Source organism: Diorhabda carinulata, chromosome 3, assembly GCF_026250575.1.
Source record: "Diorhabda carinulata isolate Delta chromosome 3, icDioCari1.1, whole genome shotgun sequence".
Classification (NCBI taxonomy): domain Eukaryota; kingdom Metazoa; phylum Arthropoda; class Insecta; order Coleoptera; family Chrysomelidae; genus Diorhabda; species Diorhabda carinulata.
This window is the reverse complement of record NC_079462.1, coordinates 32,934,442-32,958,664: the sequence shown is the minus strand read 5'-3', so window position 1 is coordinate 32,958,664 and position 24,223 is coordinate 32,934,442. Positions and strand designations below refer to the sequence as shown.

Genomic DNA, 24,223 nt, shown 5'->3' with positions numbered 1-24,223 from the left:
AAATTAAGTTTATATATCTAAATTTAACTGTCCTCGTGATTTTTGAACGTTTTAGTGGTTTAAAACTGGTTGAAAATAATTCATACTAATCTGTGCGTTTAAGATTCATTACTACGTCAAATTTTTGAATTAACTATAGTGTACATTGGAAACTACAATACATGAGCTCCGTTTTCTATACGATTAAAAGGCAAGTTTTTCACTAAGCTCTCAATTTGTTAATTGTTTGTTGAATCCAGACTGTACTCCTCCACTTTCAAAATTTCCCTAACTTTGTTGATCTCTCTGCTACTACATTCCAACCATCTTTCCAAAACTTGTCCTTTAATGTAAAAATCTCACGATGGAAATTTGTTAAGATCCCTAAGAATTCACCTGGACCGCTATTGAAAGAGTAGATTTTTGTAGAACTTTTCGTGATCCTTTAGGGACTCTTCTTGATACCTGGGATTGACTGGTTCAAACGAACATGTTTACATTATTATTATTATAAATTTTCAACTGCTTTGTAGGTCGGGGAACATCCCGTCTTCATCTGACTCATATCGACTTTCATATCTTCAAAATTACTACATAGTTACCAAAGAAATTTTTTGATATTTTTGCGTTCCTTAACTTAAAGTCATAAAAGCGGTTTTTCTACATGAAATGGTTTGAAAGCAGGAATAATGTGATTTTAAATTTGATCTTTTACATATTTTATCTTATCAAGTTACATTGCAATGTTTCATTTTTAGTAGAAACTCTACACCGTACCTTACGTCTCGCAGTTTCTTTGCGACCAATATCTGCCACGTGTTTGTTGATATCTATTGGGAATTTAATATCTTGATATATGAACAAATATGGTTATTATATTGGTTGGTATAACGATACTTCTTGTAAATAAAATTCTGCGATATATGATCCAATCTAAAAAGCTATTTCTACTCTCAATCAATCATCTTCCATCCCTATTTATTTTGTTATATAACATTAAAACAGAATGTGAAGAAGACGAGGTCAATAAACAAGGTGTCGATAAAAGTGTTTCTGTTCATTGTTAGTCCACCATTGGCGTGTATTTAATCGTTACAACAACGCGAATTAAATCAGAATTATTACCAAACGAAATTCAAAATATATGAAATTTGGAATAATTTTCAAAGAAAAATTCTAATAAATTTTCGTAAAATATAAGCTGTGCTCTATTTAATTAAGTATATATTTTGTACATTGTTTCTCAATATTGTACAAGAAAACGCTCTTGGATAAAATCGCAGCGAATCAAGAATTTTATTGCGTCAAAAATTGCTTGACTGTTAAATTATGATAATAACTTTGTAAAATGACATCTAAATCAATTTAAAATATTGCTCGAAGAATTCTTGGTAGTTTGAATACAATCGCAGCTGTTGCATATATGTGAATATTAGAAAGAAGTTCTCGAAAATACTGACACTCAGTATAACGAGAAAAATATTTCCGTTGACCCCTTGAGGAATCAATCGACTCAAGTCTTAGCTTTATAATGAGTGGTCTATGTTGTTATTTAGTTATTTTTTTTGCAAAGAAAAAATCTCAAATGAAAAAAAATCTTATACAAATAAAATTTATTTAAAAACCTATTAACGTTTAGTGTTCGCTCCCTTGGCCCTAATAACAAGTTTCTGGTGTAGGATTTCAAGCCCGAACTTGTCTCTTAACTTTATCCTATGAAAGTTTTCGCCGATGAAACGAGATCCCCTAAAATGTCTTCTATTTATCGGTTCGTCATTAATTCTCCTGCTCTACCGTCAGAATAAGAATCAACTCTCTTTTTGCTTCCACTGAACAGCTCGTTCAAATCGTCCAGGAATCTCCTTCAAAAGCCACGCTTTCTTTTATTCAATATTTACTAATCTTTCTCCACATCTTTAGTAAACTCATAGACACACTTTGGTTTCATCTGAGCATATAACGTAGCTCCATTGATGGTCAATCCAATTCACGTGTTATCTGGTAAATCGTAGGTAGGCTGCTCGATGGGCTGGGGTGGATTTGTGGCCAGTAGCTAAACTTTTTGGCTCAAGGATAGCTGCTCTTCTGAATATCCAGCTACTCCACACGGTTCTCTGAGCTCTCTTTGGACTTAAACACAAGTGAAGGCCCGATATCTCAGCAGTGTGCTGGTTATGAATCGGTCATCTCTCCCGGGTGCGCATCTTTTTCTTCTGAAAGCGCATTTTTGATGAAAATTACCAGTCTCTTGGTAACGACGGTAAACTTTGGAAACAGTGGACTGACTCATGTCCAGCGAACTCGTCACTTCTCGCTGACTCTGCCCTTGTCGCAATGAGGTAACCGCTTGAGCAGCTTTATTACTTGTTGTGTCCAGTTTTGGATAGAACTCATGTTTGTTGTTAACGAAGATGTGGATTGATTGACTATTGATGGCTAACTGATAGTGGTGGGTCAGGATAACATTTGATTCAGTTAACCCTTATGTCAATTAGAACCTAATACCATTAGCTTTAAGATTTTACTAAGAGGAAATGAATTTCTTCTTTAGTTTTTGTACCAATTCTACAAATGCAATTTAAAAATTTTTGATTTACAAATTTTACGAAAAACGTGTTCTCACCGTAAACAAAAACTATTTAAATTAAATTCTTCAACTCTTTTTGAGTAATTTCCTGTTTTAAGAGAAGCTAAATATTTTCGTTAAAATTCTAAATTTTATTGCAGGTGCCTTCGTTTCTGTTTATATTTTCGATTTAAAAATGAACAAATACTTTCACACATGTCGCGCGTATGGATAGAATCTGTTAAATATGTAACCTTGAGGTTACTCTTGTTCAAGTTAAAATAAGATTGTTATTGAAAAAGATCGGTGTTGACTTAGAAGCATAAAAGAATCAAGGTCGATAAGAATTATTCGTCATTTTATTATCGCATAGGTTAAAGACCGTCTCAATATTTAATGATAAATAGAATTCAAATCGTTGTCATGTGTTGGATGCCTGCAATAAATGAATTTTCTAATAAACTTCCAACTTCTGGACTTCCGAAATCAAGAACCCACCGATTGGCTTCAATACTCTATCATACACTAAATGATTGTACTTAAACGGATTTTTGGCGTGGATTAATATTGAAATTGAGTATATTTATCTTATCACCAACCCAATAGTGGGTTATCATAAAAAATAGTTCTGCAATTGAACCATAATAAAAAAATGATTGATTTTGACAAAGGTAGCAAAAAAAAGCCATTTATCGTTTCAATTATCTTGACTTTTTAATTTAATATTTATTTGTAACAGAAAATATTAGTTGTTTACATTCTACATAACTTTATACTTATATCATTTATCAATTACAATTGTCGACAACTATTAAGGATTTTTGTCTATAGTTTATTTCAGAAATGTATAGACTAATAAAATCTCATTAGGTTTGCAAAGGGACCACAGAGTGACCCAACGAATATTCAAGCCACTTTTATAGTTTGGCATTGATTTCATTGTAAATTTTTTTTTATCAAGTGCAGGTATTACCACCCGGGCTGGGGTCAATATATGGGCTTAGCCTATTGTTATCCATTCACAAACACTGAAAATAGTGTGCCAAACGCGTGCCGGTAGGATACTTATAGCAAGGAAATGTGATGAAAAACAAATTTTCTAATACAACCAAATCCACAATTTTGTTTGTAAATTTACACCATCCAGAAAATGCTGAAGAAATTTAAACAAGTATGCAGTTTAGTGTTGCCGTTCCAATTGATCAATTCTGGTGTATGGTCTGTTTGAATTGCCTCAATTGTTGAGATTAGATAATCACATTTATAGTTTCACCAAGCTCCAGCTTGGTCAATAAGGGATTCGTTATTGCTTGTGAACCTTCTACAGGCTTTAACCACAATATCCTTCTGTTTGAGTCAACAAATGATGTATCTTTATTAACTAGAGGAAAATCCAGTGTAGAAAATAGAAAGGCAGCAATAATCATACAGGAAACAGAATATAATTCCTCACAATTCAAATCTTGGATAGAACATTCATTGAAAACAAATAACATGGAGATTCCAAATTATATCAAAATACTAAACGAAAGAATAATTGTGGGATATTATGTTTTATTCTTTATTATTGTTTATATTTCTTTTAAGAATAAGAAATAAATAGTACGGTGAAAATTTCACGTTTGAGAATAACAAACTTTTTTCATTATACTTCTCCAAAACAGTTCGTTGTGGATGTAGATGAATCTCACGAGAAACTAAAGTAGATTAATGCTTTCCGAGAAAAGAGAAGAGTCCGCACAAACGTATACAAGACCGTGAACGAAGTGACAGAAATCCTGAACTTCTTTAGTAAGTTATACATGAGTTCTGGGAAACTGGTTATTTATAAACATCATTTTAATCTTGCTGGTCGGATGTATTATTTGAATGAGAAAACTTTTGTATAAGGAACTTTGTTTCTATTTTCGAAAGTTTCAAAGTGTTTTTTTTCAACTAGTTGACGTATAAAAAATGGAAATGTCTTCACCAAAACATATCACTAATTGAATTAAGAAATACTTGACACATATATCCACTCTAAATCTTTCATAGCAGATATTTTATTAGGCCTTTCTCTATTTAATGTATAGCTTTTGGTGCATCCCTAATCTAGAATGACCCACATTGACTCTTGGTATCTTTTCCTTAGGTGTTCTCCACATTTTCTCCATGAACCCTCTTAAAAATTATATCCCGTGATATGTATCGGGGTTAGGTTAAGTTCTGCACAACAGAAAACGTTTATTTTGTGTTATATGCTTCACTATATGAAGCAACGTCTTTGTTTCTCGACGCTGGAATATTCATGTGAGAATTCCACGTTACATAACCAGCCTTCAAAATCACTAGACCTTAATGCTTGTGATTTTTTTGTGGGGATTTATGGATTTATAAAAGACATTGCTCATATCCAAATGTAAAAACGTATTAGAGCAGGATTCTCAATACTATTCTTTCAAATACTGTTTGCTGCGAGAAATCCTTGGGATCGTTGTCATGCAGCATGATAAATTTTCTGCGCTGACTAGATTTAATATTTTTATAACATTTTTTTTTCAAAATCTCTTTCAGTTGAACAGGTCTTCAGTTGCTTTTCCTGAAAACATCTCCAGCTATCACCAAGCCTCCGCCGTGTTCTACAGATGGGATTACACATGGATCTGACATCCGTTCTTTTCTCCCACTCTTCGTGCTTCCAATTTTTCTAGTCCTTAGCCCACTACAACTACATAATTCCATTATGACGTCTTAAAAGAGGAATCCTCCAAAAAGGTCAGCTTCTCTGTAGTCTTCTGTAGCTTCTCTGCTGTAGTCCACGACACGCCGAGGTATTTTTAATTTGTCGGCAAAGGAACGGTTACTTTTGTCTAGACTATGAAGAATTAATGCACGATTTTCAACCAACAGTTCCTTGGTTTCACCTATTTTAAAACTTACAAGTCTTCTTCTTCCTCTTTCAATAGGACCAGGTACTGTTCAATTATGTACGTTTGGCCCTCTTCCTGGATCTTCCTGAGAAGCTGAACTCCAGCTATCGTACCACCTCTTTGGTGGTCTGCCTACAGGTCTGCGTGTGTTCGGTCTCTGAGTTTTAGCCCACTTTGCCCATCTGTCTTCTGGCATTCTTTCTACGTGATCCCTCCAGAATTACTTACTTACAAGTCTGAATTTGCTAAAATGAAAACAGTTTGTCTACGAACTTCACAAAAATATGTCTTTGTCCAAAAAACATTAATCATAGCACGTTCTGGGGTCTCACAGGTCTATCTGGGACTAAACTGCAATCATAAACCACGAAGAAATAATTCACAGTTGAATAATAACACACAAATCAGACGGTACTTGCAAGCTCTAACTTGTCGCACTCCCTGACAAACTATAATGCGCTGGTATAAAGTAAAAAAATAACGGACACTATTATATTTGGTTTGTAAGACACCGTTACAAATTTTGCTTGACAATATGAAAAGAAATTTGTTGAAGAGTATTATTCTGACATTTAATGAATTAGAGGGTGGACTAAAACCATAGATTTACTTATATCAAAACATTTTAAAAGTTATCAATTCCATTTTTTGGAATTGGTCTCTATTGAGGCTTAATCATTTCCCCTATCGATGTTATGCGTTTATGCGAGAAAAAGATTACTCAGCTTGAAGTTTCTTAACATTTTTGTGTGTGGTGGTTTTCATGTTTTTACTATATCATATAATACATTACATATCACATCAAAATTGGTACAAAATTGTTAAAGTGGATGTAAATGGAAAAAGAAATTCCACCAGATTGGAAGATACGTTTCAATTGATCACTTTTTGAAAAAGGTAACAGAACAGATTGCATTAATTAAAGAGGCACTGAAGGTCCACGAGAAAATCTTAAAGGCAAATTGAGAAAAAGAGCCGAAAACAAATAAAAAAGCATACTTTGGGTTTACATACATTCAGAACGCATTTGACAGCGTCCGAAGTAATAAAAAATGGAAAAGTTCATAACCAAGGGGAGTTGGAATCAAACATATCAAATGTATATATGAAACAACGAAAAACCAGATAAGGAAAAATAGGATTTCACGACAAAAGAATGATTAGACAAAGAGAAGTAGTGGATGATGAGTTGAAAGAAATGAAAACAAAAAAGATTATGAGTGTGATTTAGTATTCGCTAAAAATGAAGAAGAATTGTAGCATAAATCATTAACATGGAATCAGGCATTAAAATCGAGAAGCACGAATATTAATATGGAGAAAACAAAAATAACGATAGTGGGGAATTTTGTCTTCTACCGCAATCACGTTTCAAACTTGTTTCTAGAGGATTCTATACATAATAGGTTACAATGTATTTCATCAATTTCTTAGGGGCAACGCAAAGTAATTGGCTCTGATGAATAAAAATCATGGAATTTAATGTTTAATATGTGTTTAGCTGTATATAATCACATTAAACGTTTTTCATTTCCTACAGAAAGAATTAAATTGCTTGGAAAACTTCATTGAGTCAATATTCACCAGAAAATTAGATGGTAGGAATAAAACTACGGAGAATTACTTCTAAATCCTAGCATTTCCAACATTTTGAAATTAAAATAGCAATTCTCACAAGTATTATTTTCTAAGATGAAGCTGAAAGTTAAAAATAATGGTGTGAAGAACAATTAGAGGAAATTGTACTCTGCAGCGCCGGTAATAAGAATGGAAAACATTTTTTTGTTTAACTACAGCACATGCAAATCTAAATATTTATAATGAAAGCTCATTTTTGCATGAACGTGAAAGTGAACTTGAATAGAAAAAAAATTATTCGAAACATCTTATTTAAGTGAGAAAAAATAGATATCGATTGAGACAACACTTCCAAGCAGATTTTTCGAAAATAACGTCTCTCGATAATAGTTTTTCTTGTAAACAAAAACAAATTACTATATTTTTTTTGATTATTAGGAAATATTTGACGATTATATTAAGATCATGATGAAAAACAATATTTATGAATGGTGGAATTTTAAGAAGATATAGAAATCAATTTTATTCATAAATTTCAGTAACAGTAACAACACTTGATGCGTAAACAATCTCTTATCCATTACTAAACTAATTTTATAATACGAGGTCGACCAAATGAGGTGACGACTCCAGAAATGTTGAAGAAAATCCACAAAGCGGTACTGGATGATCGTCGACCCAAAGATGGATTGCGTTTGCTCACAATGGAACAAAAACAGCGTCGATTTCTATCGAGTTTTTGGCAATGTTTCACAGAATTTTTACGCTGTTCCATAACCATGAATGAAACATGGATCCTTTACTTCACGCTAGAAAAAAAAAAGAACAATCAAAACAATGGACTGAGAAGGGAGAACCGGCTCCAAAGAAGGCAAAGACAGTTTCATCTGCAGGCAAGATCACGGCATCGGTTTTTTGGTATGTGCGTGGGATAATTTTCGGTCGCATTTGGCTAAGAAGAAGTATTGTTTCATCAAGACAATGCACCAGCTCACACATCCGTTATTGCAATCGCCAAAATGAATGAATTAAAGTTAGTATTACTACCTCTTGACCCTATTCGTCAGATTTAGCCTTCTCGGATTATTTTCTGTTCCCAGACTTGAAAACATGGCTCGGTGGTCAAAGATTTTCCAAAAATAAAGAGGTGATGTCGGCAATTAATGGATATTTTGAGATTTTAACGATTCTCGTTGTAAAAAGGGTATCGAACTTATTGAAGAATAAATATATTTTTTCCAAAAATAAGCAAAATTTATACTCTATACTTTTACTGATAAAGTTGGAGATGATCGACTCTAAATATTTGTATTATACATAATATATAAAATTTTATGAATTTATTTTATATTTACATTTCCCAATCATTATGTCGACTTTTCTAAAGTAGTTTAAGAAATAAGAACAAACTTTGAACTTAATATATTTAGCGTTTGTGTATACGTGGTATCATTCATAGAATTAGTCAATTAACACAATTATACAGGTCATTATGATGCATTTTACACTAGCGACTCAACAGCTGCAGTTATGTGTTCATGTTAGAAAAATAAACACATAACATTTCTAGGAATGTACGAAATATTAAAATTTGTTTATAATGTGCCAAGAAATGGGTCGATTTAGGTAAATACTCGACTCAAACGAAAAATAACGGATCAACACAATCAATTTATTTGGTCGAAGAAAAAGTCATAGGATGTCAGATATTTTATTCATCGAGGAAGGCTTACTACCCTAGAATTTCTGGAATCGTTAGTGATATTCGTACTGAACACACTGTTTACCCTACTACTACACCAATAATCACAATTACACCTTGACACTATGTTCAGTTTCTTTTAAATTTTAACTCAAATAGGAAGCGTCCTCTATTGGAAAAAATATAAAATGTGAAATCCCCACTTTTGAAATCGAAAGCATTTTATTAAAAAATAATAAAATAACCTACAACAGATCAGCCTTGACTTATTTCTGCAGGTGTCTGTGTAAGGTCTTTAGACAATTCTTCCATATATAACTTTCACCAAAATTAGACTTAGATAAACTTATTTTCGTCTAAAGCCTTTTAGTTTAGGCGCTATGCGACAATGAGGAAGATTAACTCAATAAACATTTAAAATTATATTCTAATAAATCTATTAAAGCTGGCATACATAACAAATTATAATTATGTATGTATAAAAACGGAATTATTTGAATTGATAGACACAATAAGAATATTTATCAAATAATTAATTACACTCCCTTAATATAAATTGATTTATTGTTTTTTAGAAACCAAATAAAATTGTCGTTTTTTCAATTTTAAATCTTTTGATTTTTAATTAACATCATAGGTGCTAAATTTCACTTATAATTGTGTAGCTATGACTCTCTTATATGACACAAGTTACGCTGATGATCTGAAGATCCAGGACATTTACCATTTTAGTTTCAAGGTAAAATATATGGGTGATTTTCCATACGGCGCCATTATGTTGAAAAAATTAGAACATTCGTCAATTGAAAATATTAAACTGTGTCTATTCATGCCCTAGATTAAATTATGGTATCAAACAATTCAGATCAACGATTTATTAAAAAACTATCAACATAAATTGTCGTGCAAATCAATTAATAGATGAAGATGAATAGTAAAAGCAGTCCAACCATCTGGACCATCTGGCAAACATAATTCTAATGCAAAATTCAATCGAGAGTAACTACAAATCACTTCTGTCCTAAATTCGATTCCCTAGAAATGATGCTGTGCGGCAATTTAATTCGAAAACGGAAATATTTCTCTTGCTTGATTTAATTTAGAATGTGTATCGACAAATCGTACTAGGATAAACAAACGTTTCATTTAATTGTTAATCCGGATATAATTAAAAATATCGATACATTTTTAAGTTTGATTGGAAACCGAATCTTACAAGCATAAAAACAATTTTTATGAGATATCCTATACATACGGTTTCTTTGGAAATGCCTCATGGCAAATGTCTTTATACAGGACAAAAAATCATTATTGATAACTGCTTATCTGAATTTAAATTATATTTTACCATATCGAACAAACTCTAATTTAATATCAAGTATTTCGTTCCCAAATAAATAAGTCTTTTTCTCCCTATAAAAAGTCATCAGGATCAATTTTTTCCTTTCACACAGTAATAGTAATTGGTACTATTTGTTCCTCTATTTACATAAATAGTTTCCAGAATTTCTCTTCATTTATTATGAAATGTCTTACAGCGTTTTTTCAATTTCGTAGATATTTTTGATATTGTAATATTTTTCTTATATATTCATACGATTTATATTCGTGGAGGGAATTAATAAACACTGTTTCTCACGTTCTTAATTTATTTAAACACTACACACTACACTTAACTAACTAATAATTTATTTAAACTCCTCGATTACTTACTATTTGGGTTTATTCACTATAACTATTCATTATCAACTTAATTAACTGTGCTACATAAACTTCTCATATATATTCCCAAAGAATTCTCAGAACTTCTAGAAAATAAACAAAACAAATGAATAGATAGATCTTCCTATTATTATTCAAAAGAAACAATGTAAATAAACCGCTTGCTATAATTAAAAAACGGATTCCGCGGTTTATAAAAAGTATGTCTAAGACGCCTTGTGCCTTCGTCGAATTTTAGAATTCCAATACATCTAAGCAGGACTGGCTCCAGGGCGGAAACGTGTTCGTAACAATATGGAGTCACATAATAATAGAAGAATATCTTGAGGTTTATATATTGTATCGTTTATCGAGACATATCTCTTCATTTGGACTCAGATTAGATCAATGGGGTTCAATCAAGTCAACAGGTAACCGCAACATTAAATCCATGTTATTACTGTTTGTTTTAATTTAATTATTTGCACGTAATGAAACAATGGGTACTACACTATAATTACACATATTTTATGTAACTGAATCAGCACCTAGTCAGCTCGCTTTTTGTTTTTAAATGTTGCAATTCTTCATGTGAAGTTGCCTGCCAACTTTTAGAATGAACGTTACAACATTTAGAGGAGGACAAATGTATGCCACGAGAATATATCGCCAACACTTTCGGGTTGAACTTTTTTGTCTTTTGGAATACACTAATTTACCACCTCGTTTTTCTGACAATAAAAAGTCTTTTATTCGCCGTTTCACTCCTGCAAAAACTCCTCAAATATGACTAGTCGTCGATAACGATTTCCAAACATTTAGCGAAAACTCGTCACTGAGATTTCTAAGTTTTGATTTTTGTTCTCAGAATATTTGTGTGCCAACTTTTTTTATTTTTTAACTTTACATTCTGTTCCTTTAGAAGGTTCGTTACATAATTCTTATCCATTTTAAAATAATGAATTGCCTACGATTTGATTTTAGAGTAAATTCGAGTTCGTAATCGTGCAACTTCGACACATGTTTAATTATCTATGACTAATGCTATACAACATTGACCGACCATCCGATGACAATGTAAATACGGCATTTTTTTTCTTTCTTTATTACATTGTCTTTAGTTTATTTTGTAAATGTGAGATACTATATGCGAATAGAACATGAGTAATAACGTTGCCGACAAAAAATTCAATGATCTCACAAAGAAATTGTATACTAAGTTATGTCAACCATCAGGAATTTAGCGGTTTATGACTTTGCCTGGTGTGTGGCTAATAATAGACTAGTTATAGTGCTATGGTGTTATTTATACAACAAATAGTGTTTTACGTTTTGATGTTTGTAACGGGAGCCGAGTTTCTAAGGGACATTTACCTCCGATAAATAAAATAAGATCAAAGAAACTACTGAAACTATGAAAGTAGTTTATTCTATAAAAAATTCACCAAAAAAATACATAATTACTTATACTAGGGCTATTCAGAAAGTAAAAAACGATTTAAAATTAACACATTTATAATAAACTTAATAATGTACCCAACAAAATACGTTTTCAATATCTTTTATAACATTTAGCACTTTTGAGGGCTAATAATGGTTGACCCTACAACAGACGGTTAACTAATATGACAATAATTGTTGATTACCAAAGAAAAGTATGGTCACCAAAACATTAAGGCTCTTATCAAAGTGGTGGGAAGGCTTTTTCGTCACAAAATTCTTTCGCTTCTACAGCCACTCTTTGACGTGCTCTTGCTGCTCATTGTCATCGTGTTTCTTTGGAAGTGTGAATAACTTTCTCCACCTCCAATTTGTGCGTGATGACCATGTATCGGACTATATGCGAAATCAGAATTTTTGGCGTCAACTTCTTTAGTGTTTGATTTCAACTGTTCTCTCAAAGCAGCGCCGTAGCACCACAATAAAGACAATAAATTAGAAATTCACTCTATCGATATTATAAGACGGAAGCTTGAATTCCTTTTCATAAACAGTGATTTCTCACCAGCATCTCATCACCATTCGATTTAGTAAAGACTCATGGTTTATCCAAATTATTATATTGAAGTATGTAATAGACATTTTTCATTGTTCCTCAATAAAACAATATTTTTTTGCGCCCTGGCTGATCCAGGGTATTCCAAATTGCCTTATTTTGTGAATTCCAAGTTCCTCCTCAAGCGGAAGTTTGTATTTGTATTCACTCAAGTTTCACTGCGACCTTCGGCCGATATTAACTCGAATTATATTTATTTCAATATATAAGTTCTAAATAGTTAATCGAACTTTGATTAATGTGTTTGCCTTCCTTCATACTAATCCTACCGTATCTTTTATTTGATGATTTCAACCAAAAGAGTCCAAGAAATTTGTGAAGAACCGACAGTTTCCATGACTTTTATCAACTTCAGCGACCAGTTGGTTAGTCACATCCATGAACCATTTTTAAACTAAATGCATCATTTCCGGATATGTACACTTCACACATTTCCCGGTAAATTTCAATAGGTTTTGGGTTTATAGTCTCCCCATCTGTTCTGAGGTATTTTATAATCCATATCCCTGTTAAATACATAGAATTTCGCTAAAACCGAAGACTTACTCGACACATATTCTCCAAGCGGAAGCAGTTAGGAGTTGACTAAACCAAATGTTATGGCTCACAGACAAGAAATCCCAACTTTCAACTCAAAGTGCTATTATCTAAAGTCGAAAGATACAGAGGCATGGCTTAAAATCCAAATATGGAATATGTATAGAAGTGTATGCCGGTATGGCCATACGGAATTCAGTTTCGGGGGATATCCAGCAATTCCAACATATAGATCCTGGATAGTGCCTAATAGTGTTATCAAATTCTTCAAAAAAAGTGATTGTGCAATACGACAACAGCGTTAATCAAAATTATTTAATCAAACGATTATTTAATTGTTAAACAGTGAAGGGCGACGTCTGGAAAGAACGAAATCTGAGTAGACTCATGTGGTTAAAGGTAATTTAGTTTAACCCTACGCAATCAGAAGATATTAGTATCGATATAAGTCATTTCATATCATTGTAAGTCATAACGAAAAATGTTTTACGAGGGCAGCGTAAAATTTTTCCCGTTTCTATGGGTGGACGTCGGCTGAGAGAATATACATGATCAGTATCAGCCAGTCCTTGCAGTTTCTTATTATTTTAACCTCCTTGATTGTTCTTAAATATTACGAATATTCTAATAATATTATCAAAGTATAACTATATAACTATAACTTATGACACAAATTTTCATGTAGCAAAAAGTAGTTGATTCAATAATTAAAAAACTAATAAAATAATTAGACAATTCATGATTATTGAGTTGAAATTATCTTCATTTAAAAAATTATGTTTTATAGTATTTCTCGCAATAATAATTTAATCGAATTATAAAAGGACCCGCAACAATCCCATATGGTTCCAGTCATGAAACATGCTTACTTTATCATCTATAACTGATTAAACTCAAACAATGTTTTATTCAATTATCTTATTTCGTATGAATAATATTTCCAAACAAGTAACTAACGAAGATATTGATACGTTTTTAAACCTTTCAGTAGACGTATTCACTTTCTTTTTTAATTTCGAAACTCAATGTATTATGCAGCATTATATCAATTACTCATAGTACGCTCTTAAGGAGATAATGAACCTGTTTTCCATATAAGCACAGAGTGTAGGATGAATTTTAAAATATTCTTTCATACCTTCAACTGCTTCTCTTATAACGAACAAGTTTCTACTGAATACTTCATCTGATTTATCATCGAATATTACATTTTGTAGCAGATAAGTACATATTTTTAATTAATAACATCTCCTGCTGTTCGAATGAATTATTAATATGAAGTTCGTAGTGTTATTAAAGGAAATAACTTGAAACGATGGATATGGAATACTAACCAAACTAATCGGGTCACAATCACTTTGAATGATGTATAGAACTTCGGAATTATTATTTTAATGAAGTTATCTTGTACGTATAGATATGTATTATCATAAAATTTTATATCATCATATAAAATTTCAATTCTGCTTTTTATAGAAAAGGACCAAAAACCTTTCCGACCTTTCGAAGCAATAAGTTAACTACACATCAAGGTTAACAAACAGAAGACCACAACATTTTTTTCTTGCTCTGCAAACCAGACCTCCACAGCTTTTATTACGGAGCCAAATCTGGTGAATAAAGGGGGTGTTCTAGTAATTCAAACCCTAAATCACGAATTTTTTTACATGGCAACATGAGATTTGTGTGCAGAGGCGTTATCCTGCAAAAACAAAACACCTTTGGATAGCTTTCCGCGTCTTTTCTCTTTAATTTTTTTCCGTAGTGTGGTCAGTAACGTCGAATAGTAATCTTCAATTATTGTTCTACCCTTATACAAAAAATCAATCATGATTACTCCATGGCAATCCCAAAAAACTGAAGCAAGAACTTTTCCAGCAGATTTTTGGACACGAAACTTCTTAAGTCTTGGAGAACCAGAGTGCCGCCATTCCATCGATTGTTGCTTTGTTTATGGATGGTCGAAATGTACCCAAATCTCATACATAGTAACAATTCGGTTTAAGAAGTCTACATCGTTTTCAAATCGAACAGATCGAACGCGATGCTTCTACTCTTGCACGCTTTTGGTCAACATTCAAACATTTGGGGGTCCATTTTGCATCAATTTTTCTCATGTCCAAATTGACGTGAACTATATGACGAACGCGTTCGTATGAAATATTCAGTGCTTCAGATATCCGTTTTAGCCCAATTCGACGGTCTGATAAAATCATGTCATGAACTGCATCGATATTTTCGGAGACTGACACAGAAACTGGCCATCCCGATCAGTCATCATCTTCAATGGAAAATTTACCTGTTTTGAAGCTTGCAGTCCAATTTTCACGGTAGCATACGAAGGACGTTGATCACCAAGGGTATTAAGCATATCTTCGTTAATCTGCTTACCTCTTAACCCTTTTAAATACAGGTAGTTGATGATTATTTTCACAATTTCGGTGGACATCTTTTTTCTTTTATTTTATTGCGTAACTCTAATTTACTTTTTTGACGTCAAACTTTACACTGACACTTCTAATAATTTATTGTTCGTTGCTATGGTAACGCAATATTTTGTTTATGCATGGAACTGGTCGTATATAAGTGAGTATCATATGTACATGGGATTCTTTGTACTCGTTTTTCAGGATATTCCAAAAATGTGTAGAGGAAGTAGAACATTGCTTTCTGACCTCCTTGTTCAATTTGTTCTACAACAACTCAATAGGTTTGGAGTCGAGCGACTAGGACGACCGATTCTTCCTATTCATTTCTTTCAAATACTCTTTACACATCTTCGAGGGATCGTTGTCATACTGAAAAATAAATTTTCTGTCAATCAGGGTTACGATTACTTGTATAATACAAAATGGACAATTTTGTGTGCAGAATACATTGAAAACTATTAACAATCACTGAGGAATATTCTCTCGATGTAAATCGAAAATCAAATATAAGTAGCTGGATGAAGATCAAAGCACTTATCTCAATATTGAGACTTATTCTGCTCTGCCACGACCATAAAATGCAGAAATGGTTTTCTTTTAGATGAATTCTTTTGTTTTGGTAAGAATTAGAATGTGGATAGAAGGATTTGTTGGTTACTATAAAAATTCATTCGAAAAATCAAAAATGATTCCTTATACACTTAGTATCTACCAGATTGAAATCCACATTCTATTCTTCAAATAAAGGGTGTGTTTTGATGGATGTGTCCAAATCTAATCAGACATGATTGCAACAAGGTGAAATTACGGCCCAATCACGCCGTGTACTGACACTGCGTCATTATGTAACGATTCTTGAATAATAAAATTCTTCAATTAAATGTGACTTTCATCTGAAAAACATATATTATTGAAGAAATCTTGACCTTCGTACATCATAGTCAAAAATTAATCGTAATACACAATTCTGTTGTTCATATCTTTGTTTATCAATCAAAATACGTCTTTGAACAAACACAGAATCGACTCTTTGCTGATATCCAACTTCAATGGCGTTCGCCTAGGACTTCCGTTGAAAAATCTAATTGATGACACTTCCATGGTTTTCATTTGTCATTACAGTGCCATGACGACGAGGTGTCTCAATAATACAAAGCACTACTGGGTTGTTTAGTACCTCTTTATGTGAGAAAATTAATTACCAATCAACCAACATCACATAACAACATTATTTTCTGCTAAAAACACATAACGCTTGACATGATGCAAGACAACGTGCAATGCAATGAAAGACGCAATATTCCTTGATCAAAGCATGCGCAGATGAAATTCAGCTGATTGTTTCGTGCATCGGTTTGATGTCATTTTTATTCGCTTACTAACCAACTTGTCCATCAGGCTCCACAAGTGAAATTGCTGCAGATATCATTATTAACAGCGACCACTGACCACTTTTTCACTTCGTTATTTACTTAGTTTGGTTATTCTAATTTTTGGTTATGAATTTGTTTACTTTTACTAATGGAATTTTTTATAGTGGCAGTCCTAATGCGTGTCAGTCATTCGTATGTGCAATATCTGTCAACGTGCATGAAATTGCAATTTCTTGCACCTTGTCAAGTCGACCGCAATTATTCAAACTAGTCACGTTATAAAAACGATAAATATAGAAATTATCAAAATTACCAAATTTATATTTCATTCTATATAATACTAAATTAATTTTACATTCATTAAGTGTAACTAGTTTAATAAATCCCATTTTATCTGTTGCTACTGCTTCGATACGTTCATGTGAAAAGCCTATTTTGAATTAACTTCACGTGCCATCATCTAAGTTGGTGATTTGTGTACTTCCGGCGTAGCTTTTTACATCAATCATTCGTGAATAGCAACGAATTTCCGCTTTTTTATCGAATGATAGAAGGAGAATGGTGAATCGCATCTCTAAGATTTTGATTATGTGGTACGGAGAGAAAGGATTTTGTCTAATCGATCATTTTTCTTATGGGCAAGTACGTAAGGCAGACTGATTTGTTTTACCAATTTGTTTATCGTACCTTTAATTTCATTACGAAGCGATGAAATGTATGTAAATTTTATGGTTTGAGAAGTTTTCATAATTGTGTTTTTAGTAATTTTATTTCTCCAATTTGCAATGCAGTGAATTAACCTAACTTTAATTCCAATTCCATGCACATTGAAAGATTTTCTACTTAGTTTTTCTCTTTACTTGGCATCGTTGCTTGTTTGCGAGTGGATATACAGAGGATAATTAATATTTCTACACAAATAAATACTTTGAGAAAGTTGTATGTAACTCCATACTTAATACTTGATATTTTAGTGTGGATAGGAGATTAGTTTCTTGTACTATGACCAGAATCATTCTATTTAATGATATAGAATCATCAATAAATGTTCTAATAATGTAAAAACTAACGCCACCTTCTTCAGACGAGGCAATTCCACGAATTTTAGATCATGCCCCTGCTGGTTTTGTATTTAATAGCCGAGGTAAAGGTCAATTTCAAGCTTGTCTTTACTGTTCATTACATTTCATTTACATTTCATTGTTTGAGATTCCTTTTCGTTTGATATTTGTTCTTTACCAAACAATAACAACCTAGACCAGGAGTAAACTGCGGGTCTTTAAATGTAAAAGTGCGTTTCTTACAGCCTACTCAACCTGCTGGTGAATCCACCACTGTCTTTAATGGAATTTCAAACCCAACTAAATATCTATAAGCGGTTGTCGAATAAAACAATGTTGCCAAGTCAACATTGCCCACCTTGTATTCAAGGATTGTCTATGATTTTCATCTATGTTTTATGAATTAGATAAATATTTTCCTACTTCTATATTAGTAAATGATTTTCTTTATTTTGTAATTAATGTAATAACGGTTTTTTAATAATCTATTTTCCGGTACATTCGCTCACAATAGTAATTTCACAAATCTATTCAATTTTCCTACTTTTCCCCAAGCGCTGCTGTGCACTTTTGTACGGTAATTGCATATTCTGGTTACAAAGTTCTGTAGTCATTCGAATAATTTGAGTAAATCATATGCGCAATTTCATATTAATTCTATCTTAATATTGGTTTTTCACATTTGCATACTAACATGCATATCGCGTGTACGCTTCGCTGATGAAAGTGCCAACTATAATTGAACTGAATTAAACAACTGAGAGAAGATAACTTGCTGGAACTAAAAGAGAACTACGTTAAAAGATAGAATATTACACAGTAAAGTAACTTTTTTATTGAATAGTCACTTCGCCCTAGTAGCACAACGTTTAATTAACACATTATCTAAATCGCATCGACACGGTCATGAAAATCCGAGTCCAATAAACGATGAAATTGAATTTCGGATTACACCAAAACCCAAATATTGTTTGCTACTAAACCGGTGCAGAATTTAATCCTCAATTAGCGATAAACTATAGACCACAAAAGGATATTCGAAATTCAAAAACATGCGAAGATACTTTTGTATGGGTACTTTTTGGTAGACAATTTTTTTAAGTAATCAAGGTATTGAGAACGAAATTAAAATAAAAACTCATAATAGTGAATCCATATGGGTGATAAACATGGAAAAAGTACCGAAACTTTGGCAAAACAAGGATATATGACATCGATTTAAAAAAAAAAGGAAAACGCAAACTATGTGAGAATTGTCGCGGGATATGAGTCATGTCTTTAATGAGAAGAATACTTAGAAACAGAATTAAACAACAAATAAAAAGAAAACTAAGAGGAGAGTCGGTGGGATTAACAGCAAGAAAATCGATAATAGATCACATCTACACAATTTTATTACTAGAAAAAAACCAAAAACAATAATGTACTGAAAAGAAATATGAAGAGTTATAGGAAAAAATGGCACGTCGTTTTTTGATTTTATTGGTCTTTCTGGTCGTTATGAATTAGAGAGATCGAAATTATTGAACTTAGATAACGATTTTTGATATTTACTCGTCACAATAACCTTTAACACGTCTTCGAAGTGTGCAAATATCAACATTCATAAAAGCGATATTACATCCCGATGAAGAATAAATATATTTCAAGTTCTAAGTTATAGTTTACATAAATTTTTAATTCCAATCTTGAATGACGAAATTACAAAGCTTTTCTCATCTTATAATTACTTGAATCTAGTACACCGTCTCCTAATATTTTGTATATGACCACTACGATTTACTGATTTTATAACACTCGATTTTTACAAATATCTAAGCTATATGTAACAAATCTAGTGAATTATTTACATAAAAGCTCATTTGAATAAACCATCAATATTACTAGGGATTAATATTCTATGTATTATGGTTTAGTGACATCTGAATTCCTTCATTCTTCTTCTTTTGTAAAGACAAGTAATTAAGTTTTTTATTTTCAAAGAAATTTACCACTGGTTGCAGTGTAAATTATCTGATTTTTATATTTTCCAGTAAATGAGACTCCAAGAGGAAATTATTATGAAACTGTAGGGAAACTTTTCGAATATTAATATTTACCTCTATAGAAGAGATAATCAACTGTCGGCTTCGAGGTTTTTTTTTCACTTTTTATTCATTATTTTTATCTTTAAGTGAGTTTTTTGCAATAAACATAATTCACGACTGCAATGTGGAAATAACAAACTTTCTATGGAAGCGTCTACCAATATTTACATGTCATCTTTATTTCAAATTATACTGTGAAATGGAGGTTAAACTGTTCTTTTGCAAAATGTTTGTTTCGAATATACATAATGCACGATATGCTAGAAAAGAACCGTTTATCCCTTTATGTTTACGAAAAGAGAAAATCGACTACAGGTAATTATTGTTACTAGTTCAAAAAGTAGCCTATCGAAAGTAGGTTATAAAAATATCGAGTTAATTAGCGATAGATTATGAATAAGTAAATTTCATAGATATATTTGTTGTGCTAGGGATAATTTTCACGAGAAAATTAATCTTTGTGCACAAATACATGCTTTCAACGCTTCAATTTTACGTATACCTTTCTATCAACTGATGCCCATTTAAAAATACCCACTGTGTGGTTTGTGAACTTATTTGTTTGGTTTTAGAGTTCATTACAACAGTTTAATAAAGAATTGTTGCTAGAAGAAGTGCGAAATTTCCTCCCGGAAACGTGGTTTTTTCCACAGACAGTGTTTTTCTTAGTGTTGGCATGTGGTAAATATAGTATGAACGCAAGTATATTAGAAATTTGTGGAAAAATAGCAGGATTCTCACTAAAGCTATTTTCATCTAATGAAAACCTAAAGCCCTAAGTTTGTCCTTGTACCTCTCAGCTACGCCTATTTGATGTAGAATCAAAACGTTCCTGAATATAATATATAATATAATATAATATATTTATCATTTTTAACAATCAGTAAACTTTTTTAATTATAATGATTTAATAGTTTGCTTCTGACAGATTTCCTCAAAATCTGCCATTGATAACAGTGCTACACTTCATATGAATACCCCCATTAATGTACATAAAAAAAACTTTGTATTTTAGATGCTTTTTTCAGAGAAACCTGCAAAACTTTCTATTGAAGGGTTCTGTTCAAACTTCTGTGACGATCTGGAGCCTCCAACTTCTATTTTCAAAAAATAATAACAGTTTTTCACACATCAGGAATACCCTTTTTATTCTAGATGTTTTTTCAGAGAAACCTGCAAAACTTTCTATTGAACGGTTCTGTTCAAACTTCTGTGACGATCTGGAGCCTCCAACTTCTATTTTCAAAAAATAATAACAGTTTTTCACACATCAGGAATACCCTTTTTATTCTAGATGTTTTTTCAGAGAAACCTGCAAAACTTTCTATTGAACGGTTCTGTTCAAACTTCTGTGACGATCTGGAGCCTCCAACTTCTATTTTCAAAAAATAATAACAGTTTTTCACACATCAGGAATACCCTTTTTATTCTAGATGTTTTTTTCATAGAAACCTGCAAAACTTTCTATTGAACGGTTCTGTTCAAACTTCTGTGACGATCTGGAGCCTCCAACTTCTATTTTCAAAAAATAATAACAGTTTTTCACACATCAGGAATACCCTTTTTATTCTAGATGTTTTTTCAGAGAAACCTGCAAAACTTTCTATTGAACGGTTCTGTTCAAACTTCTGTGACGATCTGGAGCCTCCAACTTCTATTTTCAAAAAATAATAACAGTTTTTCACACATCAGGAATACCCTTTTTATTCTAGATGTTTTTTTCATAGAAACCTGCAAAACTTTCTATTGAACGGCTCTGTTCAAACTTCTGTGATGATCTGGAGCCTCCAACTTCTATTTTCAAAAAATAATAAAAGTTTTTCACACATTAGGAATAGCCTGTTTATTCTAGATGTTTTTTTCATAGAAACCTGCAAAACTTTCCATTGAACTGTTCGATTCAAACTTCTGGAACATTTTAAGCTCTCAACTTCTTTTTTCAAATAAAAAAACATAAAATATTGTTAATCCATGACTCTAACGCTAAAAATAACCTAAAATTTTTCATTATGTACAAGTATAAAAAATGAGTATATTTTTCTATTAATTCACTGAAAAATATAAATTCATAAACGTGTAAAATGGTTTTTATTTATATCCAGTGGTCAGTGACACTACTTAAATGATTATTAATTCATTTCAATCTCAATAGAGACAGTTAAGTGATGATTGCAGTAATAAAGTATCATGAATAAATTATGTTCTGATAGCATATCTTTTTGTTTAAGGCATCGATTCTACGAACTTCTGAGACTACTACGGTAAGTTGTTTTATTTATACATAACGAATTATTTAGATTTATCGCTTTCTTTAATAAAAGGTATTAACTAGAGAATAAATATCAGTAGATAAAATAATCACAATGTGCAAGTATTCACTTGAAACTACTTTTTATAAGCTCAATTACCCTTTTGACCAGTTCCATTTTTTTATAGAGTTGTGATTGTTGTGATTTTCCTTTCACTTCGGGCATATCATACAGAATTCATACCTCGTTGTTTGTCACTATGGATTCCAAATAATCATCTCCATCAGTATTGTTATGGTCAAGAAACTCCAAAGCGAGTTTTGTGGTTGTCACCCAAAATCGTTGGGACCTAGTGAACGCAAACTTTTCCGTAGCGCAATTATTTCAATAGACCACATGGCAGATCGATAATTCACTTATGGTGAAGTTTCGAATTTCCCTAACCGCTTGGTCAATTCGCTGAATAAGTTCTGTAGCGACTTGGCACCTTCCATCATGAACATCATTAAGTTTTCGACACCATTCACGAGAAACGTCTTCACTCATTATTGGATGAATTCCCGCTGCACTGTTCCTTTCTGCAAGAAACGAATAACAGCTCGAAATTAACACTCGGCAGGAGAATCAATAGCGACAGCCATCTTTATGTGACTGCAACTCAAGGAGTCGTCTCAGGTCCTGTATGTCAATCATGTAGCGTTAATAAAAATTCCTTGCGGCGCACCTTGTATATTTCCGTTGGAAATGGTAATTAATTCTTGGGTACCAAAGAAAGAAAAACCACCCCTTGTCCTTCCTTAGAGATTGGAATTTAATATTTCACGCTGTCTAGACGCTTGCGGATTTCGTGGAAATTTTAAGCTTAGAATTTTTACACTCATTGCTCGAAATGAAAATATCAAATTACGTTTGGTACAAAGAATTTCCTTAAATGATTTATCAAATTCTAGGATATCACGTAGCTCTTTACTTGTTTTTTTGTTTATAAATGGGAAATATTATTTACGTTTACGTGGTTTACATGATTTCCACTTTAACATAAACTATGACAATAGAATGACATTTCAACTAAATCATTCGTAATCTAACCAATTAAAAATATTTCTATCAATGTTAATTGAAATATTGAATTTTGAAACTTTTCACAAGAATACGATTCAAAACCACCGAAAATCTTAATCAATTATTGTAAGTAGAAATTTTATTATTTTTATACACTTTTTTTATATTGTATTTGACCATAATTTCAGTCCCAAACGATGAATACATAAGTATTCGAAAGCTCGGAAAATATATTAAAGTTAGTCCACTAAGTGTTCCATTGTTACGTTCCCAATACCGCTGTACATATATATATAAAAAATTAATGAATTTCAAATAGTAATACGAGGGCGGGTCAAGAGGTAACAGGTTTTTAGATATAAAATTCAAAATAGGTATTTGTGATATGATTTCTTGGTTAGAGTCAAATTTCTTTCGTTAGGTTCATAATCACGAAATTTTCAGTACTGAATTCCGAGAATTACAAAGATAGAAGAGCAATTCGTTGTATAATTTATGGGTTTTTATCCCAGTTTCTGGTGTTGAATGAACTTAATTCTTGATCAATTACAATCGTGTTGTTTTAAAATCGATAGTAAATCGATCCAATAAATTGAAATAATATTCACCATTTATTGTTTTACTATTTTTTCAATATGAATGGAACCTTTTTTTGTATAAAACTAGTGATACAAGTCCTAAGGACGTCCAAAAGTCCATTAACAACAGAAAACATTAACCGAGAGAGATTTACTAGAAACTGTTGACATCTCGTTAGGAAATATCAAAAATATTTTGACTGAAATCTTGGGTTACATACTCCGGAACACAAACACAATTTCTCGAAACCGTTTTACAAAGGACACAAAAGAGTTTGTGCATATTTTTGAAAGTTTAGATGTGAATTGACTTTGCTGTCATAATCCTGAATCGAAACAAGGAACTAAGTAGTCAT

At 32.1% G+C, this 24,223-nt stretch overlaps 1 protein-coding gene across 3 annotated transcripts in view; it reads left to right on the top strand.

Moving 5' to 3' along the window:
• LOC130891122 (uncharacterized) overlaps positions 1–24,223 on the top strand; it is a 137,558-nt gene that overhangs the window by 10,710 nt on the left and 102,625 nt on the right. For 2 of the 3 annotated variants that reach the window (XM_057795689.1, XM_057795690.1), the window contains exon 2: positions 22,207–22,239. The exons of the other annotated variant lie outside the window; for it this stretch is intronic. The gene's annotated coding sequence lies outside the window, so the exon portion shown is untranslated. The remainder of the gene's footprint in view (positions 1–22,206; positions 22,240–24,223) is intronic. 3 annotated transcript variants of the gene reach the window in all.